Source organism: Arachis ipaensis, chromosome B2 (genome assembly GCF_059453495.1).
Source record: "Arachis ipaensis isolate K30076 ecotype BB chromosome B2, ASM5945349v1, whole genome shotgun sequence".
Classification (NCBI taxonomy): domain Eukaryota; kingdom Viridiplantae; phylum Streptophyta; class Magnoliopsida; order Fabales; family Fabaceae; genus Arachis; species Arachis ipaensis.
The window spans coordinates 93,432,298-93,455,355 of NC_142437.1; the positions used below are offsets into that span (position 1 = coordinate 93,432,298).

At 39.7% G+C, this 23,058-nt stretch overlaps 1 non-coding gene across 1 annotated transcript; it reads right to left on the minus strand.

Moving 5' to 3' along the window:
- Window positions 1-20,927: 20,927 nt before the first annotated feature.
- LOC148574871 (small nucleolar RNA R71) lies at window positions 20,928-21,035 on the minus strand. The gene has a single exon (XR_015906769.1). It is a non-coding gene; the product is annotated as a small nucleolar RNA R71 (small nucleolar RNA).
- Between the last annotated feature and the right edge of the window lie 2,023 nt (window positions 21,036-23,058).

Genomic DNA, 23,058 nt, shown 5'->3' on the forward strand with positions numbered 1-23,058 from the left:
CTCAACAGCAATTAATGGTAAACAAGAATAACAATCCAACACGTACAATGAAAAAAGAGAAAATAAAATGAAAACTAAATAATCAACTAACTAACTAACTAATTAACTAACTAAAATAAATGGTTATCAATGGTGTTTGGAAGTGTTGGATGAAGGGTAGACGAAGGGAAGAAGAAAGGAGAAGGAAAGAAATGGAAAGAAGAGAAGAAAAGAAATGTAGTGAAGGAAGGACATCCGCGCGCACGCGCGCATGGCACGCGCGCGGATGGTGGTGCAATGGACGCGACGCGTACACGCACATGGCGCGTCCGCGTCGATGGCTTATTTCGAGAGTGACGCGTACGCGTCATGTGCACGTACGCGCAAGTTGGTTTGTGCCTCGGGCACAGTGCGTGCTCAACACTTGCACAACTCTCGGGTCAATGTATGGAGGAATGAAAATTTGGTATCCACGTGTACGCGTACATGGCGCGTGCGGGTGGATAGGTGAAAATGCTTGATGCACGCATACGCGTGCAGTCCGCGTACGCGTGGATGGTGCTCTATTTTTTTTTTTTCAAAATTTTTTTCTATGTTTTTGCACCAATCCAAGCATTCCAAACCTCCAAACAACTACCAAAACACCATAAAACCTTATTTAACATACTAAACTACCAAATATACTCAAGAAATCAACCAAAAGCATGAATTTAAACTAATTACCAATATGTACAAAAAGAGAAAATAAAAAGAAGTTACCATGGTGGGGTATCTCCCACCTAGCACTTTTGTTTATTGTCCTTAAGTTGGACTTATGGGGAGCTCCTCTCAAGGTGGCTTGTGCTTGAAACCATCCTTGAACACCCACCAATGCTTGCATTTCCAATAAGCTCCATTCTTCAAGTTCAATTTTCCCAAGCTTTGATGGAGTTCTTCATAGATTATGGGCTCCCAAAATTGATCCTCATGTATTCCCGGATCCCATATCTTGTTGCCACACCCATATTTGAGTTGATTATCATTATTCCATTTGGGTGGCATGACCTTAGAATTCTGAATAAAGTGACCAAACATTCTCCTAGACCCAAATAATTTAGCTCTACACCAAACCTTGCAATTAAGTTTTGAACATGCAACCATAATGAGCCTAGAATAATGTTTCTAACCACTAGCCATCTCCCTTTTACTCTTAAAGCCACAAATATGTCTAAGTTGACCATCCGTCTCAAGAAAACCATGTTCAAGGGGAATAATAAAGCTTAAATATAAGGAATTTACCCACTTGAATGGAAGAATGGATGGTGGTGGCTTGGGGAGAGGTATCTCCAATGTGCTTGTAAGCTCTACTCCCTTGTGTTCTTCTTTGACTACCTCCACCTCTTGACAACTTTCTTCAATTTCAACCCTTTGTTCATCAATTTCATCTAATTCTTCTCCATCACTCAAATCATAAATGGGAGGTTGAGAGAAATCTACCTCCACATTATTTTCTATCTCATTGGGAGAAGGTTCTTCAAATTCAAAGGATTCACCACCAAGAAGGTTGGATGCATGATCCTTATCACCAAGGGAACTCAATTTTTGCTTCATTCCCTCCAAGTCTTCATTCAAAAATTGTTTTGGAGGTTGTGCACTTTTCTCCTCAACATCAAATTCAATCTTTTTGGAGAGGTTCTCTTTAACTCTAGGTTCCCAAGGAGGTTCCGCATCTCCTAAGTCTTCAACCACTTCTTCCTCTTCTTCAATGATCATAGGCTCCTCCAATTGTTCTAATACAAAATGGCATTCCTCATTTTCCACAGGAGTTTCCAATCTCTCCTTCATGCTATGCTTTTCAATTGATTCTCCACATGTGACGATGGGAGTGCTTTGAGTGCTCAAATATTGGGAGGTTAAAATGCTTACTACCTTGATCAAGGTAGCCACAAATTCTAGTGTCTCCCTTTGCATCTCTCCTTGCCCTTGAAGTATAAGGCTAAGGGTTTCATCCATTGGAGATTGGGGTGGATAAGAGGGTTCAATGTCTTGGAGAAAGGGTTCATGATAGAAAGGTAGTTCTTCTTGGTGAGGATGTGGTAATGTGTATTGAGGTGGTTCTTGGGAGTAGTAATCTTGGCATGGTGGGTCCATGTATGGCTCATATGGTTCACAAGGTGGTTGGTATGGTGGATATGGATCAAGGTCATATGGATGTGTTTGGTGAAAATAGGCTTGTGAGTGTGGTTGAGGTTCATGTTGAGGATATGACTCATAGGCATATGGTGGTGGTTCTTGAAAGTCACAAGGATGCTCACCATAGCCATTGGATTGATATGCATCATAGAATGACTCTTCTTCATAGTGCATTGGTGGAGGTTGTTGCCATGAAGATTGATCATATGCATATGGCTTCTCCCACCTTTGGTTATCCCATCCTTGATACATATTCTCATTATAGTCCTCATTTCCTACAACATGGTGAGAACCAAACTCATAGCCAAAGTGAGCATTCATAATGAAAAAGAGAAAATAAGAAACAAAAGATAATAATAAATAATGAAACAAAGTCCTAAAGCTAGCAAAAACTAACAAGCAAACCAAAAATCAAGCTATTCATAATATTCACATATATACAATAACCAATAACACAACACCATTGCAATCCCCGGCAACGGCGCCATTTTTGATGAATGGACTTTGTGTGGTCTAGAATTCACAATAAATTTTCGTTGCAAGTATAGTTTCTAAACCAATAATAGTCCTTTCATACAAAAGATTATTTGTCACTAGTACAAACCCCTAAATTTATAAACCGAAGTATTGAACCTCGGGTCGTTCTCCCTAGGAATTGCAATAAAGTGTCTTGTTATTGGTTATGGAGCATGTTTTGGGGTTTTGGATAAGAAACATGAAAAGTAAATGGAAATGAAAATAAACTAACAAATAAAGAGGTCTTGGCAAGGTTTGGTAGTCAAGGATCTCTATCCTAATCACTAACCACAACATGAGAATTGGCAAGGATCAACCCCACTAAGTCATCCTCTAACTAATAAAGGAAAGTCAAGTGAGCTATGTCAATCCAAGACCATAAGTCCTAGTTCTCCACCAAATCAATTAGTGAGATCTAGAGTTAATGGCTCCCAATCGTTAATCACTTGGATATTAGTAACTCAAGAGTTCCTAAGTTACCTTCCCAAGCCAAGAACATAAAATTCTACTCTAAAATCCAACTAAGCATTTTATCAAACACTTAGAAAGCATAAAAGGAAAGCATAGTAAAATTGCAAGGAATGTAAATCTACACTAAAATCCAACCAAGTATTTCATCAAACACTTGGAAGGCATAAAAGAAAAAGCATAGTAAAATAGCAAGGAGAGTAAATCTACACTACTCAATTGCAAGGAATTAAACAACAACAAATCAAATCAACAATAAAGGAACATGAATCATAAATTACATTGAAAGAGAGATAGAAGAACAAAAGTGCATCAACATAAAAGTAGAGAATTACATGAATTAAATATTAAACTAGAGAGAGGAAAGGTAGAAGAAGAAGAATTACAAAAGAAAAATTAAATCAAAGCATGAAATTAACCTAGATCTAAGAATTTCTAATCTAGATCTAACCTACTCCTAATTCTAGAGAGAAGAGAGAGCTTCTCTCTCTAGAAACTAACTAAAAGCATGTGAAAACTAAAATAAAACTAAACTAATCACTAGATATCTCATCCCTCTTCAATTCTTGGGTTAAATAGCATCAGAAATGAGTTGGATTGGGCCCACAAGGCTTTAGAATTCGCTGGCCACTAATTGCTTTTAATGAATCTCGTCCAAATCGGTGCATACGCGTACATGCCGCGTGCGCACCCCCTAAACATGATGCAACTATGGCAAAGATTATATCATTTCGAAGCCCTGGATGTTAGCTTTCCAACACAACTGGAACCACATCATTTGGACCTCTGTAGCTCAAGTTATGGTCGATTAAGTGCAAAGAGGTCGGCTTAACAGCTTTTGCGATTCCTTCATTTCTTCACGATTTCTCCATTTTTACATGCTTTTCCTTCATTCTCTTGATCCAATATTTGCCTCCTAAATCTGAATTCACTTAACAAACATATCAAGACATCTAATGGAATCAAGGTGAATTAAATTTAGCTATTTCAAGACCTCAAAAGCATGTTTTCACTCTTAAGCACAATTAAAGGAGAAGTTTTAAAACCATGCTATTTCATTGGATAAATGTGGGTAAAAGGTTATAAAATCCCCTAAATCAAGCACAAGATAAACCTTACAAATGGGAAGAAGCTTGATATTGATGTTGATGAGGGTGCGCAACCTCCAAGGCATATCAAAATTGAAGAATATGAAGAGGCTTATCAAGAGATGGATTCAATCATGGATGAATTCCTATCTACAATGGAATCCTCTCCCATTGGATATAATGTTGAAATTGTAGAAGAATGTGCACAACCTCCAATATCTTTGGTGAGCAATGAAGAAGAGAGTGAATTGGAAGAGAGCCACCAAAAGGAAAAAGTCGGCATGGTGTATATCGAAATTGAAGAATGTGAAGAGGTTGATCAAGAGATGAATTCATTCATCAATAAATTCCTATCCGAAATTGAATCACCTCTCATTGGGCGAGAAATTGGAGCTCTTGAAGGCAACACCAAGCCAAGTGATAAAGGGGAAAAGGTTGAAATTGAAGAAGCTTACGAAGAGGTGGAAACAACTAAAGAAGAGCCTAAAGAAGTAGACCTCGCATTGTCTAAGTGTGGGGAGGTTTCCCTTCCCAAGTCGCCATCCAACACAACATTCAAGTGGGTAAAATTCTTATCCCTAAGCTTTACTTTCTCGCTTGAATATGGTTTGATTGAAAATGATGGTCAACTTAGAGCTCTTTGTGGAGTTAAAAGTAGAAGATAGTTGTGTAGTGGTTGGAAACATCACTCTAAGTTCATGATGGTTGCATGCTCAAAGTTGTATAGTAATGATTGGTGGAGAACCAAATTTCATGAGTCTAGGAAGTTGTTTGGTCGCTTACATGAGAATTCTAGAGTCATGCCACCCGGATGGACTAATAATGATCAACTTCAAGACGGGTGTTAAAATAAAGTGTGGTATCTCAGATCGGACAAGGAGAATCAACTTTGGGAGTCTATGGTTTGTGAAGAACTCCATCAAGGCTTGGAGTTATTATCCTTAAAGAATAGAGCTTATTGGAGATTCAAGCATTGGTGGATGTTCCAAGATGAATTTAAGCACAAGCCACCTTGACAAAGAGCTTCCCAAATGTCCAACTTAAGGACTTAAACTAAAAGTGCTAGGTGGGAGACACCCCACCATGAATGGCCGATAGAGGAATAGAAAAGTCCACCACCTCCAAAAAGAGAAAGAAATCTCAAGCTCTTACTCTTTCCCCTTATGTCAATTATGCCAAGAATCCGATTAATAAGGTGGATAAGGAGAATCAGCTAAAACCACCCACTGATACATACATGTTCCCAAATCTCTACTATGAGCTCCATTTTCCCGCCTATCGGAAGACGGGCCTGAATATTGAGAAGAAATTGGCCTTACCCGACGACCTGAAGGAACCCATTGAGGCCCGTATTCAGGGATTGGGCCTTGGCTTTATTGATAGGGACTTGGGACGGATCAACACTTCCTGGGTCAAGGAGTTTTATTGTAACTTCTTTTGAGAGACTCTGGAGTCAGTGCACCTGCGGGGTGGGCAGATTTCGATCCTTGAGGCAGACATTGAGAGTGTTTTACAGTGACTACCTCAGACTGGTAATATTTGTGCATATCAGGAGGTAGAGACCGCCATAAACACTATGACTTTTGATTATGAAGTGCTGAAGAGCGTCATTGCCACACCGGACGCCTCTTGGGTCATGGAGTCCACCAACACCAGGCCCAAGGGGATGCTATTCACCTATCTGACTAAGGAGGCTAGGACCTGGCAGCAGATATTCGTGCACTATGTCCTGCCTACTGCACACTTTTCTGAGATCCCGATGGATATGTTTCTTCTGATTGGCTGTGTCATGGAAGGGAAGGAAGTATATTTCCCCCAGCTAATTAGGAGAAGCATGTGGCGCGCTCACATCCGTGGCCTTCTGCCATTTCCCACCATGATCACTAGGATGATTGAGTTAGCTGGTGCCCCATGGAGGGATGATGATACGATTCTACCACCCCCAGACAAGGATGAGAAGGAAGTTACTATCCCATGGGGCGGATGGGTGCACGAGAAGCCCCCTTCCAGGCACCGTTCTCGAGCTCGAGCAGTAGTCGAGGCAGCTAGACCCTCATCTTCCATAGCAGCAGCAGGACCATCTTCTTCTACAGCACCAGTAGCACCACCATCACCAGCACCTCAGCCAACCTACTTACTGGTTCAGCGTCTTTTCCGGTTCATGGAGCGCGGCCAGCGTCAGATCATGCGTTGCCTGGATCGGATTGACCAGATGTTTGTGGCCCAGGGCCTTGAGTTGCCCCCTCTCCCAGAGTCCCCCGGTTCAGATGAGGTGACCCACGAGGAGGAGCATGAGGATTTACATGATGAAGATACTCATGAGGAGGAGCCGGTTCATGTGGAGGCACCATCCCAGACCCAGGCTACTCAGGAGACACCTCAGCCACAGCCCTAGCCAGAGTCGACCGACATACCTCTCCCAGAGCCTGAGGATTAGCATCGGGGACGATGCTTAATCTTAAGTGTGGGGAGGTTGCCGTTGGCACCATTGGTGGATCGGTGAACATTTTGGCATATTTCCTATTTATATTCTCCTAGTTATCTTGTTTTGCACACTGTTGTATATATTGGCTGTTTTGGATTACTTTGGATGCTTTTGCCTTAGTTGTTGCATACCTTGTCATTTTGGATGCTAGATTTTATACTTTAGTTGGATTTTTCTTATATAGTTAACTTTTAGCTTATGGTTGTGATTAGAAATTGTTTTAGAATTGTTAAGACCTAGTTAACCCTTTTCATATGAAACCTGTTTTGATTGAAAAGAAAAGGGTGAACTAAGGAATTTTTATAAACTCTCAATCACAATATTGCATTAATAAGCTTAGTCAAAATAATGAAAATAAAATTTTCAAAAGAATCTATCTATAGAGCACACCCCAATTGATTGAAAATTTTTGTAACTTGCTTGAATTCATACTTTGTGAAGCATGTAGTGAGCCAAGAACACAAGCATGTGAGATTTGAGCCTATTAATGTGGTTACATTTTATAACCACCCATTTTCCATTCTTGTGTGTGATTATCTCTTCCTATGATTGTGATCCTTGGTTTGCTTGATTTTATATGTCCATTTATTCCCTGTATTCATGCATTTATATGATTGAGGCCATTATTTCAATTAGCTCACTTACCCAAATAGCCTACCTTCTATCCTCCATTGTTAACCAATTTTGAGCCTACGCTTAACCCAATTGTTCTTATTTTAGCACATTACAAGCCTGAAGCGGAAAATAATAAAGTCCCTTGTTTGGATCTTTGATTGGCTTAGGCTAGTGAGAGTGTCTTATATTCAAGTTTGGGGAGATTAGGAACATTGGTTGGGATAAAAGAGTAGTTTTGTATTTTCATTGAATTTATTGGGAATTGGGTACATGCTCATGTATTAATAAAATGTATAGACCTTATGCATTGATGTCTTGAATATAGTTTGAAAGAAAAGAAAAAAAAAGAGAGAAAAAGAAATACATGGAAAAGAAAAAAAATGGAGAAATAAAAAGGGGACAAAATGCCCCAAAAACAAAGTAAAGCTCAATAAAATTAATGGACAAGTGTTGCGAAATGAAAAGGAATACATGAGTATGTGAAAAAGTAAGAAAAATGGGTAGTTAGGTTAGATTAGAATTTCTATAGGTCATTGTATAGATTAGGTGGGAAGGTCTAGGTTAATCAAAGATTCAAATCTCTAGCCCACTTAACCATATATGATCCTACCTTGACCCTAACCCCATTACAACCTATGAGAAAGACCTCATGATGAATGAATGCATACATTGAATGATTGTTGATTGTTAGATGAAGAACAAACTTTGGAAAACATGATTAGGGGAGAATTGAGTAAATCAACCCCTAAACACTTGAGTGAATAGAGCGGATACACATCCGGTGAGGGTTCGACTGCTCAAATTACATGTATTTACCACTATCATCTATGTTCATGCAAGTTTGTAAATTCCTATGGTAATTCAATACAATTGTGGGTTGGATTCAACTTCCATTGTTTGAGCCCTTTGTGCTTACATGTATTCTTTTGGAATTTAATTTGTTTTGACCAAGTATTAGCATTCATATAATTAGTTGCATTCATTTGGATCATTGCATATAGGTAGTTTAATTGCATTGAATAAATGTCATACCCTTTGCTTCATTCTTGGTTAAACATGAGGACATGCTTGGTTTAAGTGTGGGGAGGTTAATAAACCCCTTTTGTAGGGTTTATCTTGTGTTACATTTAGAGAATTTTAATAACCTTTCCTCAAATTTATCCAATGAAATAGCATGGTTTTGTGATTGTCTCCATACTTGTGCTTAGATGTGAAAATATGCTTTTTAGACCTTTAATTTGATAATTTTGATTTGCCTTTGATTCCACTAGATGCCTTGATGTGTTTGCTAGTGATTTCAGGTTGAAAAGGGCTCGAAAGAGATCAAAGGAGTGAAAGAAAAGCATACAACATGGAGAAATCATGAAAAGCCAAAAGTTTGGAAAACCCCATGGGCGCGCACGCGCACTATGCGCTTATGCGCAGATCGCAAAATTCCCCAGGGGCGCGCGCGCGCGCACTGTGCGCGCACGCGCCGATGACCACACGTGATTTTTAAAGAGAAAAACGTGCCTGGCGATTTTGGAGGGTTTCCAGCCCTATTTGGAGCTGAGCTTTTGGCGGGAAAGAGACTAAAAAGACCAAAGAATGAAGGAGGAGGGGGAGGATCAAACACAAGAGACATGAGGCTAGTTTAGTTTTTGGGTTTTAGAGAGAGAAGCTCTCATTTCTCTCTAGGATTAGAATTAGGATTAGGTTTAGTTCAATAATTTAGATCTAGGTTTCAATTCATGCTTCCTTCTTCTTCTACCTTTCAATTCTATGTTGTGACATTCATCATTCTTCTCTTGTTGTTATTTCTTTCTTCTATTTTGTTTGTAGATCTACTCTTGTTCATTCTATTTTTTTTTAATGCAATTTGAGGTAATTCATGTAGATCTTGTTTTCTTTGATTGTTGTAATTAATTCCTTGCAATAATTAGTTGTTAGATTTCATTATTGTTATCAATTTACTTTGCTTTACTTTTATGCCTTCCAAGTATTTGATAAAATTCTTGGTTGGATTTTAGTGTAGATTTTGTTCCTCTTGGCTATGGTAGAGTAATTAGTGACGCTTGAGTTATCTAATTCCCTTGTTGATCGATAATTAGAAGTTGCTAATTCATTTGGATACCACTAAAGCTAGTCTTTCCCTTGGGAGTTGGCTAGGACTTGTGGAATTAAGTTAATTCATCCACTTGACTTTCCTTCATAGTTAGAGGTTAACTAAGTGGTAGCAATAGATAATTGTAGTCCCAATTGAGGAGGATAACTAGGATAGGACTTCTAATTGTCACAACCTTGCCAAGAGTGTTCTAGTTGTTAGTTTATTTTCATTGTCATTTACTTTTCATGTTTCTTATCAAAAACCCCAAACATAACTCATAACCAATAACAAGACACTTCATTGTAATTCCTAGAGAGAACGACCCGAGGTTCAATACTTCGGTTTATAAATTTAGGGGTTTGTACTAGTGACAAACAATGTTTTGTATGAAAGGACTATTGTTGGTTTAGAAACTATACTTGCAACGAAAATTTATTGTGAATTCTAGACCACACAAAGTCCAATCATCAGTTTTGGCGATGGTGGAGCGGCGGTCCTGGTCAGCGATGGTGGTGGTGATTCAGTGAGGGTGGGGCGGTGGGGATGTGGTGGTTGGGGGGAGGAGAAGAGAGAGTACAGAGGAGGATTGGGGGGGGGGGGAGTGATGCGAAATGGGTTAGGGTTTCGCGTGGGTGGTGTTTAGTGGATTCGAATCCACGTGAACGTGTGGGTCACGCGATCGCGTCATTGAGGTGAAAAGGGTAATGACGCGAACGCGTCATTGACGCAATCGCGTGATTGTGGGATAATGAAAGTGATGCGTACGCGTGGAGCACGCGTACGTGTCGCTCAGAATTGTGCTAAACGCACAATTCCAGCGTCGTTTTGGCGTAACTCTCTGTTTCCAATTAGGGGGCAATGATTTTCACGCGACGCGTACGCGTCGCTCACGCTTTCGCGTGGGTTGTGTGAAGTGAAAGTGACGCATTCGCGTCATCGACGCGATCGCGTGGGTCAGGTATAATGAAGGTGATGCGTTCGCGTTATCGACACGATCACGTGGCCCAAATTGTGCCTAATGCACCACAGCCGCATGATTCTATCGCAACTTTCTGGGCGTTGGATTTGTGACGCCGATTTTGACTCGACGCCCACGCGTGGCCCATGCGCACGCGTGGGGTGCTTTTTTTTTTATGCAGGATGCAAAATACAATGCTAATGTTGATGCTATGAATAATTCCAGGTTCAATGAAGATGGAATAAAATAAAACTTAAAAACAAACAAAACGAAATAAAATCGAAATTGAAAAAGGAACGATCATACCATGGTGGGTTGTCTCCCACCTAGAACTTTTAGTTAAAGTCCTTAAGTTGGACATTCGATGAGCTTCCTGCTATGGTGGCTTGTGCTTGAATTCATCCAAAAATCTTCACCACTGTTTGGAATGCCAACAGCCTCCGGGGTCCCAAACTAGGCATGTAAAGCCCTTGAGCAAATTCAAACAGGTTTTCAGGCTCCTGGGGTGCTGAATATTAGAATAGATTCCAGGATCCCAAACCTTGCTTTTATATCCGCCTTTGTCTCGATCTATATTTTTCCAGCCGGGCGGTTTGGAAGTTGTATTCTCACCAAGATGACCAAACATCTTCCGAGACCCATTCAATCAAACTCGAAACCAATCCCTACACTTCAAAGGGAAGCGTGGAACCTCATTGAATCTTGCATACCAGCTCTGAGCACGAACCATTTCCATTTTACTCTTAAAGCCGCAAAGAGCTCTAAGCTGGCCATCTGTTTCAAGCAAACCATATTCAAGTGGAAAAGTAAAGATAAAGGCTAAAGATTTTACCCACTTGAAATTTATATTGAGTGGTAGTGGCCTTGGGATAGGTACTTCCAGTGGTCTTGCAAGCTCTACTCGCTTGTATTCTTTTGTGAATTCTTCTACTTCTTTGCAAACTTTTTCAACTGCAACCACGTCTTGATCAAAGTCTTCGATATCTTCCTCATCACTCAAGTCATAATTTGGAGGTTGAGAAAAGTCTACATCCGCATCATCTTCGTATTCACTTGGGGAAGATTCCTCAATCTCAAAGAATTCACTTGCGGATGCAAGTTATACTAGGAGAACTTGACTCGTGATTATCATTATCAAGGAAACTCGCTTCTTGAGTTGTTCCATCCAGTTCTTCATAAGATACCTGCTTTGGGGGCTGTGCACTATCCTCCTTAGCATCAATTGCAAATTCTTCGATGGAATTCTTCACAATTCTGGATTCCCATGGAGGTTCAGCATCTCCTAAGTCTTCAACCAATTCTTCTTCTTCGATAATTTCAGCTTCCTCCACTTGTTCCAGCACAAAGTCATGCTCCTTACTGTCCATTAGAGTTTCTAGTATCTCCTTCATGCTGTGTTCTTCATTAGATTGTCCACATGAAGCCATGGGAGTTCCTTGAGTGTCCGAACGTCGGGAAGGTAATCGATTAATCGCTTGCTCCAGTTGGTGAAGGGTTGCATGAAATTTTTCCACTATTTCCTTGAGTTGTTCCTTTGATTCTTGGGTCGATGGATATGGACATGGTGCATAGGGAAGTGGCGGTTCTTGGGAGTAATTGGATTGGAATTGGGGTGGATATGGGTTGGGGTCATATGGAGGTGAATGGTAGTAAGGGGCTTGTGAGTATGGTGGTTCAAAGCTATGTTGAGGAGGTGGGTTATAGGCGTATGATGGGGCTTGTTGGTGACCACAAGGGGGTCCACCATATCTATCATCTTGGTATGCACCTCGGAATGGTTCTTGATCATAGTAATTTGGTGGAGGTGGTTTGTCACGAAGGGGTCCACCATATCTATTGTCTTGGTATGCATCGTAGGGTGGTCATTGTCCATGGTATTTTGGAAGGTGTTGTTGCTTAAAGGGTTGATCAAATCCTTGTGGCTCCATCCATCTCTGATTGTTTTGACCTTGATGCATGTTCCTGTTATAGCTTCCATTCCTTTCAACAATATTAGAACCAAACTCAAAGCGACGGGTGTGAGAACTCATAGTAACTAATAAAAATTAAAAAAAAATAAATAAATAAACAGATAAAAGAAAATATTTACAATAACCAATAATAAGGCACACAGTTGCAATTCCCCAGCAACGGCGCCATTTTGACGATCAGACTTTTGCTAATTTAGAATTTTATAAAAATAATCACGTTGTAAGTATAGTTTCTAAACAAGCAAAGAATCCTTTCGTACAAAATTTTTGTTGTCACAAGTAACAAAACCCAATAAAATTTATAACCGAAGTATTCAAACCTCGGGTCGTATCTCAAGGAATTGCAGGGAAGTATGATTTATTATTGGTTATGAAAAAATGTATATTTTTGGGTTTTTGAAATAAGGAACAAATAATTTAAATGACAGGAAAAATAAATTAATAATTATAAAGACTCTTGGCAAGGTATAAGAACTGGAAATCCTATCCTAGTTATCCTTATCAGGTGTGATGAGAATTGTTTATCGCTCCCACTTAGTTAACCCTTACTAAATAAAGGAAAGTCAAGTGGACCAATCAATTTGATCCTCAAGTCCTAGTCAACAACTATGGAAAGACTAGCTTTAGAGCGATCCAAATCAATCAGCGAGAATTCCAATTTTCAATCAACTGCTGAGTTTGATAACTCAAGTGTTACCAATTACTCAACCAAAGCAAAAGGGGAAAATAAATCTAAATTAAATTGAAAGCATCATAAATAGAGTAAAACAATCATTAATCTGAAATACCTCAAATTGCATTAAATAGAATATTCAAATCTTAACATGAAAAGTTCATAAGCCAATTTGGCTAAATAAATAATTAACAAGTAAAAGCATTAGAGTATCTAAAAGTAGAAGAGAAATAAAGTAAAAGAACATTGAACCTATAATTGAAGAGAAGTAGTCTAATAATAGAAATCCTAATTCCTAAATCCTAAGAGAGAGGAGAGAGCCCCTCTCTCTCTAAAACTACATATAAAACCTAAAATTGTGTATATGAATGTATGATTGATTGTCCTTCTCGTCTCTTTGATTCCCCCATTCTCTGGCTTATATTCTGTATTTCTGGCTTGGATCTGGACCAAAAAGGGGCCCAGAAATCGCTGAGGGCGTTTTCTGCAAATTCCTGCACGTGGCGTCCGTCACGCGTGCACGTGGGTCACGCGTTCACGTGGTTTGGAGTTTTTCCTTGTCACACGTACGCGTCAGTCACGCGTACGTGTCATTTGCGTTCTGCTCAAGGCATGCGTCCGCATCGTCCACACGTATGCGTCGCTGCCATTTTGTGCTAGGCACGCGTTCGCGTCGTCCATGCGTTCGCGTTGCTGCCTTTTCTTCAAAACTCCATTTTTGTGCTTTCTTTCCATTTTTTGTATGTTTCCTTTTCGTCGTCTTAGTCATTCCTGCCCTAGGAAGCCTAAAAATACTTAACACACAAATCACGGCATCGAATGGTAATAAGGAATAATTAAATTTCAATATTTGTAAAGCATAGGAAATATGTTTTCACATATATCATAAAATAAGGAAGGAAAAGTAAAACCATACAATTTTCGTGAATAAGTGGGTGAAGATTTGATAAAAACACTTAATTGAACACAAAATACATCATAAAATAGGGGTTTATCACTCAGTTTCAATTAGATGAGCGGGACTAGTAGCTTTTTGCTTCTAAATAGTTTAGGTATCTCACTATCCTTTGAAGTTCAGAATGATTGACATCTTTAGGAACTTAGAATCTAGATGATATTATTGATTCTCCTAGTTTAGTTCTCTTTGATTCTTGAACACAGCTTCTTTTAAGTCTTGGCCGTGACCTTAAGCACTTTGTTTTCCAGTATTACCACTGGATACATAAATGCCACAGACACTTAACTAGGTGAACCATTTCGGATTATGATTCAGCTTTGCTAGAATCTCTAGCCAGTGGTGTCCAGAGTTCTTAAGCACACTCTTTGCTTTGGATCACGACTTTAATTGCTCAGTCTCAAGCTTTTCACTTGACACCTTCACACCACAAGCATATAGTTAGGGAAGCAGCTCTTTTGAACTGTTCAGGCCAAGATCTTTCTTCTTTTAAGCCCTCCTAACCATTGATGCTCAAAGCCTTGGATCCATGCTTTTTCCTTTTAGTTTAAAGAGCTATTAGATTTTTGCTCTTGCCTTTTGGTTTAAAAAGCTATTGGCTTTTTTTTTCTGCTTGTTTTTTTTCGCATAAGCATATATAATTTTTTTTCTTTCTTTTATTGCTTTTTGCTACTTTTACTTGCTTCAAGAATCAATTTTTGGATTTTTCAGATTACCAATAACACTACACTTCGCTTGAATATGGTTTGATTGAAAATGATGGTCAACTTAGAGCTCTTTGTGGAGTTAAAAGTAGAAGAGAGTTGTGTAGTGGTTGGAAACATTACTCTAAGTTCATGATGGTTGCATGCTCAAAGTTGTATAGTAATGATTGGTGGAGAACCAAATTGCATGAGTCTAGGAAGTTTTTTGGTCGCTTACATGAGAATTCTAGAGTCATGCCACCCGGATGGACTAATAATGATCAACTTCAAGACGGGTGTGAAAATAAAGTGTGGGATCCTGGATCGGACAAGGAGAATCAACTTTGGGAGCCTATGGTTTGTGAAGAACTCTATCAAGGCTTGGAGTTATTATCCTTAAAGAATATAGCTTATTGGAGATTCAAGCATTGGTGGATGTTCCAAGATGAATTTAAGCACAAGCCACCTTGACAAAGAGCTTCCCAAATGTCCAACTTAAGGACTTAAACTAAAAGTGCTAGGTGGGAGATACCCCACCATGAATGGCCGATAGAGGAATAGAAAAGTCCACCACCTCCAAAAAGAGAAAGAAATCTCAAGCTCTTACCCTTTCCCCTTATGTCAATTATGCCAAGAATCCGATTAATAAGGTGGATAAGAAGAATCAGCTAAAACCACCCACCGATACATACATGTTCCCAAATCTCTACTGTGAGCTCCGTTTTCCCGCCTATCGGAAGACGGGCCTGAATATTGAGAAGAAATTGGCCTTACCCGATGACCTGAAGGAACCCATTGAGGCCCGTATTCAAGGATTGGGCCTTGGCTTTATTGATAGGGACTTGGGATGGATCAACACTTCCTGGGTCAAGGAGTTTTATTGTAACTTCTTTCGAGAGACTCTGGAGTCAGTGCACCTGCGGGGTGGGCAGATTTTGATCCTTGAGGCAGACATTGAGAATGTTTTACAGTGACTACCTCATACTGGTGATATTTGTGCATATCAGGAGGCAGAGACCGCCATAAACACTATGACTTTTGATTATGAAGCACTGAAGAGCGTCATTGCCACACCGGACGCCTCTTGGGTCATGGAGTCCACCAACACCAGGCCCAAGGGGATGCTATTCACCTATCTGACTAAGGAGGCTAGGACCTGGCAGCAGATATTCGCGCACTATGTCTTGCCTACTACACACTTTTCTGAGATCCCGATGGATATGCTTCTTCTGATTGGCTGTGTCATGGAAAGGAAAGAAGTATATTTCCCCCAGCTAATCAGGAGAAGCATGTGGCGCGCTCACATCCGTGGCCTTCTGCCATTTTCCACCATGATCACTTGGATGATTGAGTTAGCTGGCGTCCCATGGAGGGATGATGATGCGATTCCACCACCCCCAGACGAGGATGAGAAGGAAGTTACTATCCCATGGGGCGGATGGGTGCACAAGAAGCCCCCTTCCAGGCGCCGTTCTCGAGCTCGAGCAGTAGTCGAGGCAGCTAGACCCTCATCTTCCATAGCAGCAGCAAGACCATCTTCTTCTACAACACCAGTAGCACCACCATCACCAGCACCTCAGCCAACCTACTTACTGGTTCAGCGTCTTTTCCGGTTCATGGAGCGCAGCCAGCATCAGATCATGCGTTGCCTGGATCGGATTGACCAGATGTTTGTGGTCCAGGGCCTTGAGTTGCCCCCTCTCCCAGAGTCCCCCGGTTCAGATGAGGTGACCCACGAGGAGGAGCATGAGGATTTACATGATGAAGATACTCATGAGGAGGAGCCGGTTCATGTGGAGGCACCATCCCAGACCCATGCTACTCAGGAGACACCTCAGCCACAGCCCTAGCCAGAGTCGACCGACGTACCTCTCCCTGAGCCTGAGGATTAGCATCGGGGACGATGCTTAATATTAAGTGTGGGGAGGTTGCCATTGGCACCATTGGTGGATCGGTGAACATTTTGGCATATTTCCTATTTATATTCTCCTAGTTATCTTGTTTTGCACACTGTTGTATATATTGGCTGTTTTGGATTACTTTGGATGCTTTTGCCTTAGTTGTTGCATACCTTGTCATTTTGGATGCTAGATTTCATACTTTAGTTGGATTTTTCTTATATAGTTATCTTTTAGCTTATGGTTGTGATTAGAAATTGTTTTAGAATTGTTAAGACCTAGTTAACCCTTTTCATATGAAACCTGTTTTGATTGAAAAGAAAAGGGTGAACTAAGGAAATTTTTATAAACTCTCAATCACAATATTGCATTAATAAGCTTAGTCAAAATAATGAAAATGAAATTTTTAAAAGAATCTATCTATAGAGCACACCCCAATTGATTGAAAATTTTTGTAACTTGCTTGAATTCATACTTTGTGAAGCATGTAGTGAGCCAAGAACACAAGCATGTGAGATTTGAGCCTATTGATGTGGTTACATTTTATAACCACCCATTTTCCATTCTTGTGTGTGATTATCTCTTCCTATGATTGTGATCCTTGGTTTGTGATGAGTGGATAATTTATAAGCTTCTTGGCATTGTTTTTAGTATGTTTTTAGTATATTTTAGTTAGTTTTTATTATGTTTTTATTAGTTTTTAAATAAAAATAACTCTTCTGGACTTTACTATGAGTTTGTGTATTTTTCTGTGATTTCAGGTATTTTCTGGCTGAAATTGAGGGACCTAAGCAAAAATCTGATTCAGAGGCTGAAAAAGGACTGCAGATGCTATTGGATTCTGACCTCCCTGCACTCAAAGTGGATTTTCTAGAGCTACAGAAGCCCAATTGGCGCTCTCTCAATTGCGTTGAAAAGTAGACATCCTAGGCTTTCCAGAAATATATAATAGTCCATACTTTGTTCGAGATTTGATGGCCCAAACAGGCGTCCTAAGTCAGCTCAAGAAATCTGGCGTTTAACTCCAAAACTGGGACAAAAGCTGGAGTTAAACGCCCAAACTGGCACAAAAGCTGGCGTTTAACTCCAAGAAAAGTCTCTACGGATGGAAGCTTCAATGCTCAGTCCAATCACACACCAAGTAGGCCCGGAAGAAGATTTTTGCATTAATTACTGATTTCTGTAACCCTAGGCTACTAGTTTTCTATAAATAGGACCTTTTGCTATTGTATTTGGACACACAGATCTTTTACTCATACTTTCATAGACCTTTTCACATTTTGGGGGCTGGCCTCACGGTCATGCCTAGACCTTGTTCTTATGTATTTTCAACGGTGGAGTTTCTACACACCATAGATTAAGGTGTGGAGCTCTGCTGTTCCTCATGAATTAATGCAATTACTACTGTTTTTCTATTCAATTCATGCCTACTTCTCGAAGATATCACTTGTTCTTCAACTTGATGAATGTGATGATCCGTGACACTCATCATCATTCTCACCTATGAACGTGTGCCTGACAACCACCTACGTTCTACCTTCGATTGAGTATGTATCTCTTGGGTTTCTAATCTATGATTGGAACCTTCGTGGTATAGGCTAGAATTAATGGCAGCCATTTCTGAGATCTGGAAAGTCTAAACCTTGTCTATGGTATTCCAAGTAGGATCTGGGAAGAGATGACTGTGACGAGCTTCAAACTCGCGATTGTGGGGCGTGTGACAGACGCAAAAGGATCAATGGATCTTATTCCGACATGATCGAGAACCGACAGCTGATTAGCCGATGTTGTGACAGAGCATCAGGACCATTTTCACTGAGAGGACGGGATGTAGCCATTGACAACGGTGATGCCCAACATAAAGCTTGCCATGGAAAGGAGTATGAATGATTAGAAGAAGGCAATAGGAAAGCAGAGGTTCAAGGGGAACAAAGCATCTTCATACGCTTATCTGAAATCCACCAATGAATTACATAAGTATCTCTATCTTTATTTTATGTTTCTTTTCATTACCTTAAACTCCATAACCATTTGAATCCGCCTGACTGAGATTTACAAGATGACCATAGCTTGCTTCAAGCCGACAATCTCCGTGGGATCGACCCTTACTCACGTAAGGTTTATTACTTGGACGACCCAGTGCACTTGCTGGTTAGTTGTGCGGAATTGTGACAAAGTGTGATTCACATTTGAGAGCTCCAAGTCTTTGACGCCATTGTTGATGATCACAATTTCGTGCACTAAGTTTTTGGCGCCGTTGCCGGGGATTGTTCGAGTTTGGCCAACTGACGGTTCATCTTGTTGCTTAGATTAGGTACTTTTCAAAACTTTTAAGAATGAATTCTAGAGTTTCAAGGTTATGTTCTTATCATCACAAAAGCTGATTGATTCTCATCAATTTAGCTGTTGAATGTAATGTCCTGCTGAAGCTTGGCCAAACATGTCTAATCTTTTTAGACTGAAGCTTTAGACTAACATTGCATGATTCCTGGAATTCTTATTAAAAGTTTTGAATCTCTTTATTTTCTCTTCCATATAAGTTTCGAAAATCACAAAAAAATTTATAAAACTATAAAAACCAAAAATATTTTATGTTTCTTGTTTGAGTCTAGTATCAATTTTTAAGTTTGGTGTCAATTGCATGACTTTATTCTTCTTGCATTTTTCGAATTTATACATATTGTTCTTCATTGATCTTCAAGTTGTTCTTGATGATTTCATTGCTCTGATCTTTAAATTCTCTTGTTTTGTGTGTTTTATTATTTCTCATATGCATTCTCAATTTGTTAGTGCCTCTTATGTGAAAATTTTTAAGTTTGGTGTCCTACATGCATTGTTTGATTTGAGTTTCCTAAGATGAGTTGTATTTTGATTGTTTCTCATCATCAAAAATTCAAAAAAATATTTTTAAATTATGTCTTTTCAAGTCAATAATACAGAGAATTGAAGATTCAGAACATTCAGCAGAGGAATCAAACAGAAAAAGCTGGGCGTTCAAAATGCCCAGTGAAGAAGGAAAACTGGCGTTTAAACGCCAGCCAGGGTACCTGGCTGGGCGTTTAATGCCCAAAAAGGTAGAGTTTTGGGTGTTAAACGCTAGAATGGGCCCATTCTGGGTGTTTAACGCCAGGATGACACAAGAGGGAAGATTTTATTTTTAATTCACATTTTTTTCAAGTTTTCATGTTTTTTCAAAATCAAATCTTTTTCAAATCATATCTTTTCAATTATATCTCTTTCAAAATCAATTTCTTTCCATTTTATATTTATTTTTACCATTTTCAAAAATCCTTGCTTCAATTAAAGATTTACTTCAAAACTTTCAAGTTGTTACTTGCCTATTAAGAAAGGATCAAACTTTAAATTTTAAAATCATATCTTTTAATTTCTTGATAGTCAAGTAATCAACTTTAATTTTAAAAAAAAATTCTTCTTTTTCTAAATTGATTTTTAATCATATCTTTTCAAACATATCTTTTCAATCACATCTTTTTCAAAATTAATTTTTTTCAATCATATCTTTTTCTAATTTCAAAATCTTTTTCAAAAATCACTTTATTTCTTTCCCAATCTTAGTTTTCGAAATTCTCAATCAAATTTTCAAATTTCTTTTTAAAATCTTTTAATTAATTTTCGAAAATTCTTCCCCTCTTCTCACATCCTTCTATTTAAGGGACTAAGACTCCTCCTCAAGGTACAATTCGAACTCCTTCTTTCTTTATATGTTTGAATTATCCTCCATCTACCTCCTCCTTCTATTCTTCTTTTCCTCTGACACCTCAAGGAATCTCTATACTGTGACATAGAGGATTCCCTACTTTCTTGTTCTCTTCTCTTTCATATGAGCAGAAACAAAGATAAAGGCATAATTGTTCAAGCTGATCCTGAACCTGAAAGGACTTTGAAGAGAAAGCTAAGAGAAGCTAAAGAACAATTCTCTTTAGAGGGCCTAACAGAGCTCTTCAAAGAAGAAGAAACCATGGCAGCCGAAAACAACAATGCCAACAATGCAAGGAAGGTGCTTGGTGACTTTACTGCACCTACTCCTGATTTCTATGGGAGAAGCATCTCAATCCCTGCCATTGGAGCAAACAACTTTGAGCTTAAGCCTCAATTAGTTTCTCTAATGCAACAGAATTGCAAGTTTCATGGACTTCTATTGGAAGATCCTCATCAGTTCTTAGCTGAGTTCTTGCAAATCTGTGACACTGCCAAGACCAATGGGGTTGACCCTGAAGTCTACAGACTTATGCTCTTTCCTTTTGCTGTAAGAGACAGAGCTAGAACATGGTTAGATTCACAACCTAAGAAAAGCCTAAACTCTTGGGAAAAGCTAGTCAATTCCTTCTTGGCAAAGTTCTTTCCACCTCAAAAATTGAGTAAGCTTAGAGTGGAAGTCCAAACCTTTAGACAGAAGGATGGTGAGTCCCTCTATGAAGCTTGGGAGAGATACAAGCAATTGATCAGAAGGTGTCCTTCTGACATGCTTTCAAAATGGAGCATCATAGGAATCTTCTATGATGGTCTGTCTGAACTATCCACTTCCATGTGTAGAGACTTTTCTTGAAGTTAAACGCCAGCTTTTGTGCCAGTTTGGGCGTTTAACTCCAGCTTTTGTGCCAGTTTTGGAGTTAAACGCCAAAATTCTTGAGCTGACTTGGAACGCCTGTTTGGGCCATCAAATCTCGGAAAAAGTATGGACTATTATCTATTGCTGGAAATCTCAGGATGTCTACTTTCCAACGCAATTGAGAACGCGCCAATTGGGCTTCTGTAGCTCCATAAAATCCACTTCGAGTGCAGGGAGGTCAGAATCCAACAGCATCTGCAGTCCTTTTTCAGCCTCTGAATCAGATTTTTGCTCAGGTCCCTCAATTTCAGCCAGAAAATACCTGAAATCACAGAAAAATACACAAACTCATAGTAAAGTCCAGAAGAGTGATTTTTATTTAAAAACTAATAAAAATATAATAAAAACTAATTAAAATGTACTAAAAACATACTAAAAATAATGCCAAAAAGCGTATTGGGATTCATTTTCATAGCTTTAAGGCATAGACACTAATGATCATGTAATAAAGATACAAACATAGATAAACATAAAGCCTAATTTTTGAAAAACAGGAAAATAAAGAACAAGGAAGTTAAAGAACGGGTCCACCTTAGTGATGGCGGCTTGTTCTTCCTCTTGAAGATCTTATGGAGTGCTTGAGCTCCTCAATGTCTCTTCCTTGCCTTTGTTGCTCCTCTCTCATGGTTCTTTGATCTTCTCTAATTTCATGGAGGAGGATGGAATGCTCTTGGTGCTCCACCCTTAGTTGTCCCATGTTGGAACTCAATTCTCCTAGGGAGGTGTTGATTTGCTCCCAATAATTTTGTGGAGGAAGATGCATCCCTTGAGGCATCTCAGGGATTTCATGATGAGGAATTTTCTCATGCTCTTGATGAGGTTCTCTTGTTTGCTCCATCCTTTTCTTAGTGATGGGCTTGTCCTCATCAATGAGAATGTCTCCCTCTATGTCAATTCCAACCGAATTGCAAAGGTGACAAATGAGATGAGGAAAGGCTAACCTTGCCAAAGGAGAGGACTTGTCCGCCACTTTGTAGAGTTCTTGGGATATAACCTCATGAACTTCCACTTCCTCTCCAATCATGATGCTATGGATCATGATAGCCCGGTCTATAGTAGCTTCAGACCGGTTGCTAGTGGGAATGATTGAGCGTTGGATGAACTCCAACCATCCCCTAGCCACAGGCTTGAGGTCATGCCTTCTTAGTTGAATCGGCTTCCCTCTTGAATCTCTCTTCCATTGAGCGCCCTCTTCACATATGTCCATGAGGACTTGGTCCAACCTTTGATCAAAGTTGACCCTTCTAGTGTAGGGGTGTGCATCTCCTTGCATCATGGGCAAGTTGAATGCCAACCTTACATTTTTCAGACTAAAATCTAAGTATTTCCCTCGGACCATTGTAAGCCAATTCTTAGGGTCCGGGTTCACACTTTGATCATGGTTCTTGGTGATCCATGCATTGGCATAGAACTCTTGAACCATTAAGATTCCAACTTGTTGAATGGGGTTGGTGAGAACTTCCCAACCTCTTCTTCGGATCTCATGTCGGATCTCCGGATATTCGTCCTTTTTGAGCTTAAAAGGGACCTTGGGGATCACCTTCTTCTTGGCCACAACTTCATAGAAATGGTCTTGATGCACCTACTGAGAGGAATCTCTCCATCTCCCATGACTCGGAGGTGGAAGCTTTTGCCTTCCCTTTCCTCTTTCTAGAGGTTTCTCCGGCCTTTGGTGCCATAAATGGTTATGGAAAAACAAAAAGCTTTAGCTTTTACCACACCAAACTTAGAAGGTTGCTCGTCCTCGAGCAAAAGAAGAAAGAAGAGAGTAGAAGAAGAAGAAACAGAGGAGATGGAGTGGGCTTTGTGTTTCGGCTGAGTGGTGAAGAGAATGGTGGGATTTGATAGGTGAAGGGTTTTTGGGGAAGAGGTATTGAGGTGA